The 14,886-nt window shown below is 39.0% G+C and overlaps 1 protein-coding gene across 1 annotated transcript in view; it reads right to left on the reverse strand.

Annotated features, from left to right (window-relative positions):
• FGF14 (fibroblast growth factor 14) overlaps positions 1 to 14,886 on the reverse strand; it is an 828,657-nt gene that overhangs the window by 805,493 nt on the left and 8,278 nt on the right. The gene's annotated exons all lie outside the window — the stretch shown is intronic.

A 14,886-nucleotide genomic window follows, 5' to 3' on the forward strand; every position in this document is an offset into this window, starting at 1 on the left:
CCTGAATTGCACTGGGTGCTATATTTCTTCTTTGCCACAGGATCTCTTCAAAGCTACTGCATGAGATTTGATTAGGTAGCACAGAATGTACAATGTGCAGCTCAATATGAACATGCTGCATTGTGAGTCAGTTAATGTGGTAAAAACAGTTCTTCTCTAAGCCTCTTGAGGTACGGTAATAGCTAGACACAGTCCAAAACTGTAGAAAGAGAGGAAAAACAATCTGCACAGCTTTCCTTCCAATTTCCAAGGGAGGAGGGACAGAAAGAAGTGGGGGAAGGAATAACAAGGCTACAGAAATGTTATTTTCCAATTTTTTGTAGAACAAATAACCCAACTATATCACTTACAAAACTTAAGAATTTGAAATGCAGTAGTTCATGAAGCTCCATTTTATTTTTACTGTATAAAACATACCTCTTAAGCATAGTAGAATATTAGAAATGTCATCTGAATAAATATATATGAATGGTTGGTCCTGCTCCATGGAATAACTAAAGTTTTGAATCCTTCATTAAAACTACTAAGGTTTTAACAGTATTTTAAAAATGTGTAGTATTAGTAGCAAACATATGTTTATATTATGCACAGAAACTAGATATGCAATTTTCCCTTTCCATTACATATTTCTCCTTTCTGGATGAATCCATCTATTAAAACCAACACAAAGAACCTCTTTCAGAACTTGATTCATAGACTCATAGAATCATAGAGAACTAGGACCGGAAGAAACCTCCTGAGATCATCAAGCCCACCCCCCTGCCTGAGGCAGGATCTTTGCTATCCAAACCATCCTATACAATCCAGAATCTAAATTCTTCATAAAATTACCATTAACCTTGACACGACACAAGATATAACAACCTAACCTGCCACAAGTAAAATAGGGGAACTACAGCAGTCAATTTCATGCTTCTATAAAAAATTGTTAATAAACATTCAAGAGATCCCAGGTACAGGGCCATGCCCCCACCTACTAAAAGAAAGCCAAAACCCCCTGTGACAGCCCCCTGCCCAACCCACCTGCCCACAGTAGCACGAATGCACGGAGCCTATGTGGCCTAGCCAGCCCTGCACCAGCCAGAACTGTGCTCTCAATTCACCTGGAGCCCCAGGGCAATGGGCCAAAAGAGCACTGGAGGCCAGAGCAGGGGGGAACGGCAGCCAACAGACTGGAAATGGCCCCAACCATTCTCACCCCCAGCAGAACACTCTCCCCATGACAGGGAAAATGAGGGAGGTGCAAGCTGATTGTCCCACAGGAGATAAATGACCAGCCATGCCCCAAGCAGCAGCTGACAAGTCACCTGCATCTCACTTGGGGAAGACTCAGGGAGCTGCTGGGAGTACAGAGCCCACTGAGCATGATGAAGACACACTGGCAGCAAATCCTGTAGCAGGCAACACCAAGCTGAAATCTCTTTGGGGCACCACAAGCCACGCATGTTAAACTATTTGTGGTACTGCTAATTAGTGGTGCTGCTAATTAGCAGTGCTGGGGCAAAATTTGCAATTTGGATTTCCTGATGAGTAAAAAAAAAAAAGAAAAAAAAAAAACCTTGAAAAAAATGCAACACAAAGCATGCCAAAGTGCCATGTGCTGGGACAAATATGGATACAGAGGATCAGGTATGAGGATCCCCCATGCTGAGGCATACTGAGGCATGTGCAGCCCCTGCCCTGAGGCAACCTGCACCCCAGGCTGGGGTGCAGTGTGCCACAAGATGGGGGAACAGGCAGACCAGGGAGCTGCCTGCTTTCCCATGTCAAGGCACACTGTGCCCTGGGCAGCTGCTCCATGGCTGGCTGGGGCACAATCTTTAAGGAAATTTTAGAAACCCTATCCTTCTTCTCCTTGTTAGAACTCTTCCCATTTTGCAGTGCCTTCTTCACTCCTGGTAAAAAGAACAGGATTTGCCTCATAGTAAAAAGAACTCAAATTTCCAAACTCCTTCTCTCTTCTTAAAGCAAAGGCTCACTCCATCAGAAAATACTTACACCATTACTAAATTCATAGAGGAGAGGTGTCAAATGATGCAATCCTATTAATTATTATTAATACTAATATAAGTCGGACTAGATGATCTGCTCAGGTCCCTTCCGACCCTAGAAACTATGAAACTATGAAAGTATGTGCTGTATTTTACTTTTCCCAGGGTTTTAATAATATGGGAGGTGGGGGGTGGGATTAAACTCTTTTAATGCAAAGGCAGTGAATTTAAAGCCAGAATATTATGCTCTGTTCTCTCAGTCCTGCACTTCATAATTAATTTAAAAGTGTGTGCTGCAGCCCATTGGGGAAAGCATGTTATATATAAGCCTTTAATATGATGCAGCACATGCAGAAAAAGGCAATTCGCTGGCCTTTCTGGGTGCATCCCTGTGTGTTTCCCCAGGGACAACTAGCAGTGACATAGTTGTGCTGCTGCTAGTTGTCCCCAGGGAATGCCCCTGCACATGTGCTCTGGCATGTGGCAAATTCCCTCTGGTGAGTTAGAAGAGAGGAGGCTGGGGCCTCTCGGGGCTGCAGTGGCAGTGATCTGAGTGTGCAGAGCCTGGCTGGCAGCTGGAGTGTGGCTCTGGCTGGCCAGACACTGGTTTCAGGTGGTGCGCACTGCTGCTACATGTACCGCCCCACTTTTTTTTCTCTGCATCTTTTTAGATACCTGTATTTCCCAGTATCTAATTCTGGCTCTTCACTGCAAATATGCAGTACAGAGAACCTATTCACGTGTGCCACGTGCATTTTGCAGCACCTCAAAAGCCTTTGAGGAACCACAAAGCATAAGTTCCCATTCACGGGGATACAGCTTCTATGGCCTTTCAAAAAGAATTTATGTCCTTATCACTAGAACTAAAAAGTCATAACCAAACAGTAGGCTTTTCTGGTCCTGCTTTTTGGAACAGGGCTCATATGAACATATGCCACATATTTCTAAAATTATAGCCACATTCTTCTGTGCTTGAAAAAAAATAGCATTGACATACAATTCTGGTAACTGGTTTAGGATACCTTTACTGAAGAAGAATTTCTTGGTGCCACATTAGGGAAAACTGGATTAGTTACTGATTTGAATAAGCAGGGACTGAAGTGATTGCTATTTTTTTTCTTTTAATACTTCTTTATTTAAGGTGATTATACAGGGCATATCCTACAGATTCCTGCTACATCTAGCAACTCTTTTATTTTACTAGTCTCCATGCCAAGCTTGCAAAGGGGTCCATTAGCATATGAAGTGCCACTGACTAGTGAGTCACAGCAGTTCTATCTATTCCATCTAGCCAAGGATTGCAAATATTTTTAAATATCGTCTTGTTCTTTTCCAGTTCTTCACTGGTGGTACAGTATAGCGTATGCAATCTATTTGTGTACCATTCAGCCCTTTTCTGATTGCTGTTGCTGTGTTAGAAATACAGTGAAAAAGATATGAATATGAAGAACCCTGTGAGTAGGAACAGAATTCATTTTAGCAGGATAATTCAGGAAAACCATGAACAGAACTTCTATTCTGTTCCAACTATTCATTCACTATTTTCTATTAATTGTTCAAATATTTCAATAGTTTTATACTCATGCTACTATAAATGAATGCCTTGGGATGTCAGTTTGAAGAGAACTAACTGATTTGTAGACTGGGCACTGTAACTTTCAGGTTGGCAAGAAGATGGAGAAGGCTCAGACAGAAGCAGTTGTGAATTAAGTACCTATATGATTATAAATTAAGGGAACATTAATCTATAATGTTTAATCTATAAATTCAGATCCTGGTCTTCCATGCTAGCAGAGCCCTGATCCATTAGATGCCCTGCTGTTGGAGAAGACTGAAAGCAGAGAAGGTAAGGATATGAATAAGGGCAGGGCTCTTTTCCCCTCTGTTGCCACTTCTCTTTGCATTCAATATACTATTCACTGGGTTTTGCATTCTAAAACTTGACCTGATGCATTTTGTGAGCTTTAACAGCTGTTGGCAGTAAATATCACGATGGTTCAGGCTAACCCTGAGTAACACAACTGGTTGTATTGTTGTACTCAACAGGCATATCTACACATGATGCTGTGTCGCCATAGCAATACATCCACAGGTGTCTACATGTGACCAGGAGCTACTTCGCCATAGCTCCTCCTGTTCTAGCACACCACTATGGCAAAGTAGCTGCTAAAAATAACCATGTGCCACGTGTACAGTGCAGTACAGGTGGTTAGTGCACCATGCTTTAGGAAGACGAAGTACTAAAGCATGGCACATTGGAAGGCGCAAGAGGAAGTACTAAAGCACAGTGCAGTAACAACATTGCCATAGGGCAATGTGTACGTGTGCCAAACAAATAGTCACTAATGACTCAATGCCTAGTCAGGAGTAAATGTTAAATGGAATTCCGCAAAGTTCTGAACTGGGTCTGGCATTGTTTAATATCTTCATTAATTACTTGGACAATGGGATGGAGTGCAAGCTTAGAAAAATTGTGGATAATACCAAGTTTGGTGGAGTTGCAGACTCTCTGGAGGACAGGATTAGGATCCAGAATGACCTGAATGAACTGGAGAAATGGTCTAAGATCAATCAGATGAAACTGAAAAAGGAGAAGTAAAAGTCATGCTCTTTTGATGGAATAATTTCATGCACAAATAGAGACTAGGGAATGATTGGCTAGGTTGTGGTACTACAGAGAAGGACCTGAGGATTACAGTAGACTATAAGATGCATATGATCTGATAGCATGCTCTTGTTGCAAAAAAAAAAGGAAAAAGAAAAAACCCAACAGTATACTGGACTGTAAGGACAGAAGTGTCACCTGCAAATCAAGATAAGTGATTCTTTTACTATATTTATCACTGGTGAGGACTCACCTGGAGTACAGTGTCCAGTTTTGGACCATACTTCAAGAAGGATGTGGAGAGATTAGAAAGGGAGTCCAGTGGAGAGTGACAAAAATAGTTAGAAGTCTAGGAAACATGACTTGTGAGGAGAAGACAGAAGGGGGATTTGACAACAGTTTTCAAATACCTGAAGGGCAATTATATTGAGGGTGGAGATAGAAGATTCTCTGTGGCTGTAATGGACAGAACTAAGGCAGTGGCCTCAAACTACAGCAGAGGAAATTTAGGTTGGAAATTAGGAGGAACTTTCTGACTATGAGGGTGGCCAGGCATTGGAACTGGTTACCTAGAGAAGTTGTGAAATCTCCATCCATGGAAATTTTCAAGAGCAAGTTAAATAGATACTTGGCTGGGATAGTTTAGTCAGGGATGATTCTGTCTTGAGCAGGAAAATGGACCTTCCTGCCCTACTTTCCTATGTTTCTATGAAGAAAAGTTATAACATGAAATAACATTAAGGCAGTTCCAGTCTCCACAGCTGAAGGAAGATGAAACCACCCACATCCCCTACTGGAATATAGTCATGGTTACTTACAAAGACTTTTCTAAAATATACGTTCAATGTGGCTTTCTTAACTAGCATGCCAGAAAGCATGGTCCCTCCTATAAGAAGATGAGCCTCAATAAGGAGATGAAATCAGGGATAAATACATCAGTATTTCTTAGGGAGAATACCAGACTAGTCTCTCTGGGCTCATCTACACAAGATGTTTACACCAGAGTTGCCTAATTAGCTCCACAATAAACGTCTCAGCAGCTATACATGGCCCTATTAGGCCACAGGAAATTAATAAACTCTGCAGCATGTTAGGACTTGCAAATAGAAATACTATCCTGATGTAGAGTTTTTTTATGCACAGCAATGCATGTGTAGATGCTGACCTGACTGGCTGGGGTACGAGGGTGGGGGGGACTATCTGTTGGCTAGCCCTGCACTGAAGCACCCTCATGCCCCAGCCAACCGCTCCACAGCATGTTGAGCCAGGTTAGAGCAGCCCCAGGCTGGCTGACTGCCTCCTCCCTGCCCCCAGATCCCCTGCCAGCCATGGCTGTTCCAACCCAGCTCAATATGCTACAGTCCCAGATACACATGTAAATGTGGTGCCAGGAAGCAATAAACTCTGGTGCAATATCCACTGGAGTTTATTGCTGTGCATTCATATTCATGTGTAGATGCACCTTCTGGCCCCTACTGTTGTTACTGACATGCCAATGAGAACATTCTTTGGGGAAGTTTCTAATTATATAACATCAGTGTGACTCTGACTTGGGAATCAGCTTCCAAGATACCTAGTAAATTAAGATAATTTATCCTGAAAGTCTGATACAGGTTTCCCTTGCAAATCGTTATATGCGAGTTAAATTCACTCTTATGTAATCAGTGTGGTGGAAGCCCACAATCAGCTGCTTTGTGCAGTGCATTGTGGGAATGAAGCACACCAAGATATAGCCCCCTGTGTGGATTTGTGCTCCTCACTCGTTGTGTGTGACACATGTTTCTGTAGTTGTCATCGCCATTATGTAGTGCCCTGTGCTTGTGTGTACAGTCTGCTGTTGGTGAGTACCAAAATTGTCTTGTAAAAATGGTAGAAATGGGGCTGGGGGTCAGTACAGTTGAGGTCTTGAAATGTATCCCTATTTGTTACATTGTAAAGTGGATTTCCTTTATGCAAATTCAAGTTATGTGCCACTTTCCAGGAAAGCATGTTCAGCATAAAGCGAGGGAAACCTGTACTCCTACATTACCAGAAGCAGCTTTCTGGATAACCTACAGAGTGGTTAGCAGCATTTTTACTGGTTTAAAAAATCGTCGTTCTTTGTAATAGACTCCTGTGCCAAACACAGCCCCCTACTGTGCTCTATTTTAACACAAAACTGCGTCCCATCACTACAGCTTTTCACAATTCTGCTTACTGTAGTTATTCAATGATATAAATAATAAACCTTTTTTCTTGTTAATTGCAGAATCTTCTTTGTCCCTGATTAAATATTGATACTTTATCCTTTCAAGTATATAATTTGTAAATGAATAGTTATGCTACGGGCTTTTCAATGTATCCATGAGTCTCCAGAGCAAACACACAAATAGTCTTTAAATTCAACCTTTCAGTACTTTTAGAATTGAATGCAACAGTAAACCTAGACTTTCTTTCCTACGGGAGAAGAATTAACATGGTTCCACAAATCATATGCTGACTTTTTTCCAAAATTAAAGGAAAGGATGGCTGTGTTATTTATTTGCACTAAAATAAGTGTACTCTAGCATAGTATACCACTCTTTCAGACTGTTTGCTTTTTGAGGCAACAGTGGGTCATTTGTTACTTGTTTGTATAGGGCAAAGCACAACAAAGTTCAGTCTGACTGTGTCTTTAAGATTACTGATTTACCATATAAATGTTAAATAAAAGGAATTAATAGTGAACCCTTCACACAACTTCGTCCTTTGAAATGTACAGAAGTAGCTGTATGAAATTACCCCTGGGAGATAATACAAATAACCTAAATTCTTCTTTTGTCAGACTCATATATCTTTATAAATGTTACGCCAACAGGTCAAATCTGTATTGGTGTGTATGGTAAAAATAAGGTTTAGGCAGTTTAAACTAATATATCCATCACCTTCTTAAGTGTTCTCGTGCAAGCCACTCTTTTACTCCTTCTTTAAACATTCCCCAGTGGTATCTGCAGCCCAAACACATTCTGAGAGTGCATGAGGACATAAAAAGAAAAGTGAAAGTTACTAGTTTACTTTCATCCTCCCCACTTGAAGATACTTAAGCAGTAAAGAGTATAAATAGTGAAAAGAAAATTGGAGTCTTTCAAATTTAATTACTTGTGAATTAACAGAAACACTGATAAAGAAATTAGGTTTTAAACATATGTTTCTGTGAAAACATACCTTAAGTTTTCTGCCTATTTGCTCTTCTATTGGGAAGTCAATTAAAGAGCCTCTAGAGTCTGTTCCCTTTAGAAGAGTATGTACTTCTCTAACCATTCTAAACTGCTACATAGTCCTTCAATCTTTTTATTTGTTTCGTTATTTCTTTTGACTTTTCTTTCTCCTTATTCTCCTTTGAGAATAAGTGGGATGGAGAACATGCTACAATATTGCAGTGTGATCTACTCAGTATTTTAAACATTCCTCTAACAATTTAAGATAAGATTTTGCTTTCTTCAGTATCCTAAAACTGGTTAGCACTTTAAACTTCATCCAGGTATACACCCAAAATTCTAAGTTAGATGTATCTAAAAGGGAATGTATGTTGGGTTTTTTTAATTCTTTCATCTATCGTGTTTCATTTTGTCCCCATCTTCTGTCTCAGTTTTCTTCCACTAATGGGTTCTTTCTTTGGCACTTAAAACAGATCACGATCCTCTTATCAAGCCCCTAAGGTCCCTGGGGAAAAAACCTACTGACTTTGGTGACCGCACCCTTTCACAACATACTTATTGACTTTCCACTTCAGCATTTTTCTTCATAGTCTGTAGAAAAAAAGTTCATTCCCTGGTTTGCAAAATTTACATTCTACTCCTACCTCAGTTACAACAGTTAAAACTGTCAGCCCCTTCTTAGGTCCTATCAGATGTTGGTCTATCTGGAAAATACTGGATGCATCTACAGCACATATAGATATAACCAAGTACTAAATTAATGTGCCATAACTTGCGCTACTACACAGTAGCACCGGTACACAGGTTTTTAGTGATGCTTACTGCACAGAAGCCTAATACTACTTCACAGTAGCATATTAAAAGCATATTTGTACAGTTTTTGCTCAGCACACTACTGCACAGTGTTATTAGGCTACTGCACAGCTAGCATCTCATGTAGATGTGCCCACTGAGCACTAGTCTCCAACCGAGTACTCAGGGGCAATAACATTAAGGTTGTGCAATGAATCCCCAGTTGTCCTGAAGTCCAGTTCCATTATGCTTAGGTGTGCATTGCATAATACATATATTTTCCTACTCAAGAGTCCCATATTTTTGGGTCATTCTCACAAGCTCCCTCAAATTATATTTTCTTAAGGTGGTGTGTGGCACTGATTCTTAAGAATGACAATTTCTCTGTCAGTCTGTTAAATGAGCCCATATCTTCTAATGTACATTCACTCCCACTGGATATCTTTATCCAAGAAAACACCACATCTTCTTTTGCCAACAAACCATAGGATTCAACTCTAATTCCTGTCAGTAATCCTCCAGATACACCTTCCCACAAATTTATAAGCTACAAAGAATAAACCGAAATGAAGAAAGACACTGAAACATAATATCAGAAGCAGTAAATCTATTCCCACCACCATCACACAGACACACTTATAAGACCAAATTTTGCTGTACTACTCTTATGCAAGTCCACCAACAGTACTGAGATTGAAAGACCAAAGCTAAAATCAAAATTAGGCTCATGTTAAAATGTGGGGCTCTTAATTCAAACATACTTGGCATAACAGTACACCCCTTCAGAAGACTGCTAGAGTTTTTTAAATCAGTTTTATTTACCAGTCATTCATTTAGCTCCCCTTCACAAACTCACAAACCAATACAAAACACAGAACGGAATCTAAATGTTTATTAATTTTTTAAACATGAGACAAAAGCACTATTTTTCCTCTCAGAACTACTGGGGAGAACAACTCTCTCACTCATTTCTCATAAGGTGAGACACTGATGCAAAGAGAGGAGTCTGTGTAACAAATTTGCAAGATACGAAAAAGAATCAAACATTTCACAGGTTTCAGTGTTAAAGAGAGAAGTGGATTCAATCTACATTTCTTCCAGTATCCAAATGCTGGTGTTGCAGGCGAGCATATACATGACAATACATGATATGTACATGTGCATGATAATACATGGGGAACGGCTGAGAAGGATAAACAAAGTTTGGAACTACTGCGTTTGAGGTTGGAAAGAAGGAAAAAGACTACTTGGTCTCATGGGAGAACCATTTTAGCTGGGGAGAAAGCCATGAAAAAATATCTGAAGTCCTGAAGCTTCACAGATGGTCCTCCCAATTTTAATGGATCCGGACTGCATTTGGCAACACTCTGTCCCTATCTAACATTTATTATTTTTCAACGGATTTCACTAGACATTGAGGAACCGATAATAGTTTAATATGAAAGTGTTACAGGACAGATTAATGAGGAAACGTTTGAGAACTAAGACAAGTGCATTGTACATAGGCAGATTCAAACCACAATATCCAGATCTGGATTTCAAACACCAGAAGGTTACTAGTATTTAGTTCTGCAACTTTGGTATGACTCATTGTGAAGCCAAGGAAAATTGGCTAATGCAGATTTGGGTTCAGTTTCCTGATACTTTGTGGTCCACTGGGAACAGGGTCTTGGCCCTGATGCTTTTTGCATTGTAATATTAGCAAAAATTTTTAATTTTGTCATATCAGAAGTATAACAAATCAAGGATGAGTGTACTACTACTTTAAACCTTATTAAAATTCTTTTTTGTATGGGACTGTATTTGATTTAATATTGTTTAGCATAATTAATGTTCTGAATTTCTAGGAGCTTCCCAGATATTTAGATAAGCCCTAATCTCTAGGTTTTCCACATCATCTATTATAACTGTCACTAAGTTTGTTACTATTGGTTACTGTTCGCTTTAACCAATGTCAGTGAATTCGTAAATACCAAACAAGTAATAAACTGTGAAAAATTCCAACAAACAGCATTGCATTATACGCTGTCCTAATATAAATCAGACGTGGAAACAACCATTTGCACATTGTCATCAGAAGTTTAACTATCGTATACATAAATGGCACGTGCTTAATAAAATCAGTTTATTCAAAGAATAACAGCCACATACTGGCAAAATGAAAACTTTTTTCAATTCAAAACCTAATTACAAGACCAGGACATTCTTTTGTATGTCCTTTCCCAGAACTGGTTGAGTACCAAGAGGTTTGTATGTAAACAGAAACAACATCTTTCTTCTGTCTGATCTGTCCAACATTCATATGGCCATGGTTTCTACACTATAATAAGTTGGTTAAGCATACTGTGGTCAAATAAATAGTCCCTATTACAGCATCCCAAGGTAAAGGAGTATGTAAAAATTTTTCAGAAGATTTCTCTTGCAGCAAATGAGTCACATGGCTCTTTATGATCCACAAGAACAGTGCCTTTTTAAACCTGGAGGAAAAGGACCGTTCTGTGTACAAGGATATCTCCTATTTTCATGGTACCATAACTGCAGTTGTAGATGTTCTGCTGTTGACTGGGTTCCCCTGGGTTAATTTCATTGCTGTGAAGGATGCTGCCTGCTTTTACTCCTGACCAGTGCTGAGATCATGGCCTCAATGAAGTTCACAATAAGTCTCCATACAGGGTTCTATGCCAACTATGCCACCCCATCCCCATCTCTGTCCCTCACGCTGTGAGAAGGCCCTGTTGCTCAATAGGAAAGTGATACATAGCCCCACATACAGGTGGATATATGGTTTTGTACAGAGGAGCAACATACAAATTGTAGCAACTGACATAACTATGGTGCCTCTTTAAAAGGAAGTTTTCTTACAGGATTACAGCTTACCTTTATTGTTACGTTTTAACAAAAATCAAAAACAATTCCAACTAGATTAAAATGTTTAACCTTGGAACTACTTTACTAACAAGTGGGACCTAGTTAATTTTAAAACCATAAAATGATTAAACCAAATAATTTCCACAAGATTACTTTTCATATGCAAATATTCAAATAGCTTAGTACAGGTTTCTCATACTTTTTCCAATTAAAATTAAACAGTCAAAATAGAATGTATTTAATAAATTTTAACAAGATGTTGAAATCATGCCATCACTTTCTATCTCAAATTGTCTGTTATTTGCTGTCACTGATCCCACAGCACCATTTCAACCAATCATAAGAATGTTTTAATTAAAAACATTAGGTACATCCAACTCGATTTGTTGCCTAGGCTGACGTGTTGGATTTTTTTGTAGCAGACCTTTCTACTGTGATTTCTGCAGCAACTGCTTGTATTGCATAGCAGTCATCAAAGCAATCAATACTTTTAATGTGATATCCTAAAAGCATATTAAAAAATATTTAATTTGTTTATATATTTAATGGTTTTACTTAATTGTTTCTGTGAGGTTTTGCCCACAGTAAAGATCCTCTATGTGAGTGTTTTCTGTACTAGATAACAGCATAGGCTTTTTGTTATGCATAGTGCATTTACTTTTTGATGCCAAGCAGCCAGAAAAATAAGATTACTGACATACATACTGTTCACTGCAAATTCAGTACTTCATAAGAACACAAGAATAGCCAGATTAAGAGTCCATCTGGCCTAGTGTCCTGTATCTCAGAATCAGATACTAAGGAGAAGAGTACATGTGCAGGACCTTCCCAGACTGACCTCTTTCCTGCCCCTCTTCCTTTTCCAGCATTTAGAGGAAGCCCAGCACATGCATCTCTCATGGGATTTAACACATTCAGCAACTCCAGGGCTGCAGGATTCAACTTAATAATACAATATCCAGTGCGAAAGATATTCTCATGGCAGCCTCATCACATGATCTGAGATAAAAATATTTGCTACCCACTCATTTTGTCATTTCTCACTCCTTCACGTGTTCCAGCACTCAAAACACACTCCCCTCATGTGAAGCAGATGCTTTCTGAACTAAATGTAATGGGCTCAATCCTGCAACCTTATTTTCAAGCATACCACTTTAATACTGTATGCAGTCCTCCCCCGCTCTCCCAGGAGTACATAGTGGTAAACCTATACTCTGGGTTGTGGTTCTTTAGCTGCTGAATCTCTATACAGGTTCATGATAGGTTTTTTTCAAAACTGAGAAAAAAAAAACAACAAAATTTTTAAGTCACTGTAAATTTTGCTAGCAAGAAAGACATTTTCTCCATCAAGCCCTGGAATTAGATTTCCCTCTGAATATCTAATTATTCTGTAACACTTGCAGAAACAAGCACAAAACCACCAGAAAACAGACAGTACAATTCTTTAACTATTGTCTGGTATTTTTAACACTAGGGAAAATGAGGCACAGAATACGAAGTCACAGAGAAAACAGGGACCAAATCAAGTATAGAAACAAGTCTCCTGATACTTAAGCAGTAAGAACATCCTCATCCAACCCCTATTTCCGATGGCCTTTGCCTTAGAATTCACTAGCAGTTTTAACAAGGCAGCACAGGGGAACCTTCTGAATCCAGGCACACTCTGTGACCTGACAACCTCCGGCAACACACCATTCTGTGTGTGTAAATTAAAGTCAATAAAACTGTAACACATGGGACTTTTTATCTTTTGAACAGGTCTTATTACTTTTTAAAAGAAAAATTACGGAGATTGTCCTAAAAACAAAAACTTTAATATACAGTAGCATCTCTCATTTTCTGTTTATATTTTTACAGGGACTCAGTGAATATCATATCTTTGTCAAGGGCCAAATTCTCTCTCAGCTCTGGGTTCAATGGAAAATTGCAGCCCCAAATGGAGAGACCTAACATACATATAGATAACAGAAAAAGTATCTCCCTCAAATGAAAATTTCACAATTAAAAAATGAGATCAATAATATTTCTACATATATTCTCCCCTAACTCTAAATTATCTTTAATATGTTTTAATCTATCTATAAATGGCCCCTCATTAACTGGCACTGAACTAGGTATAAACATGTATCACAGTAGGGAGATCCATGAGCAGGAATACATTTCACCCTTTAACAAGTGCAATATGCAATTTAATTTGATCAAGGAATAATTAAATTTGTATAAATTCAGAAAATATATTCCATAGAGAGCAAAAGCTTCAGTAGGTGAGATGCATGTAAACAGACCATTTTACATTTGAGTAATCTTGAAGAAAAAAAACACCATACTGTGCATCTAATAACAATGTAGTATTATGTGGCATATAAGCAGTAAAGCTGCTTTCCAGCCTCATGTGAGAGACACTCCAAAGGCCCAGTCCTGCAAGTTTTACTCAGGCAAAATGTCCTTTGACTTCTGGTGGAGGGTTTGTTTTCCATGAGTAAGAAGGGAACATCTGTCCTAACTTATTTAACGCAAACAATAACATGCAATGCAACCAGAAAATGTGGAGTCTGTCTCTTTTTCATATGGTTCAATTTTTTTTCTTGCTTACATTTGCAATTTTGTCATAGCAATATGTAACCATTAAAGAACAGCCTGTCTATTCCATTACTGGGAAATGGAGACAGAAGTTATCAAGAGATTACACACTGATCCCATTTGAGAGAGATAATGCTAGATCTGGAACCTTTTTTCTTTTAAGTGGATTTGCAAATGGTACTGGATTGATACTAATGAAAACTAAACCCTAGTATACACAAAATATTTGTAGTAACCACAAAGCCATCTTTTACATGCTGTCCAGCCAATAGTCCTTTAACCTAGAGGGAAGTTTCTTCTTAGACAGCATCTGAGAAGAAAATGTAATAATCCTCTATCTCCTGGAGTGAGAACAAGGGTTCCAAGCACAGTGGTAATTTCTGTGATGGTAACACCTGTCCATAGGAAATGGACTGAGATGTCCAACACATCTCCTACAGGCTAGCATATGGTAACAAATTTTAGTCTCTAACAGTTTGAGCTAAATTTGAATTAAAAGCCCAGGTGTTTGAATATTGTCTTTCTATCAGTCGTTCTTAGCCTTAAAGTAATTCCATAACCTATGCATTCCTAAACCAAATACAGGCCCAAACCTAAGTTCACTCAAGTCAATGGGCAGTTTTAATATAAAATGCCCTATAAGAAACACTCCTCTGTTGCCCTGCACTTTGATGCAGACAGCTCAGTATACTTCGACACCCTGTGTCTAGGTGGAAATGACTAGCATGGCTGTCATGCAGAATAGTGCCGTGGGGACCTAAAAACTGTAAAGTTCACCTCCTCAATTTTGTTTTCAGTTGCTTTTCAATTTGTTTATGTCATGTGGGACCTTGTCAAAAGCCTTGCTGAAGTCCAGATACACTATATCCACAGC

This window comes from Gavialis gangeticus, unplaced genomic scaffold, assembly GCF_001723915.1.
Source record: "Gavialis gangeticus isolate Ggan-Ray unplaced genomic scaffold, GavGan_comp1, whole genome shotgun sequence".
NCBI classification, from domain to species: Eukaryota; Metazoa; Chordata; order Crocodylia; family Gavialidae; genus Gavialis; species Gavialis gangeticus.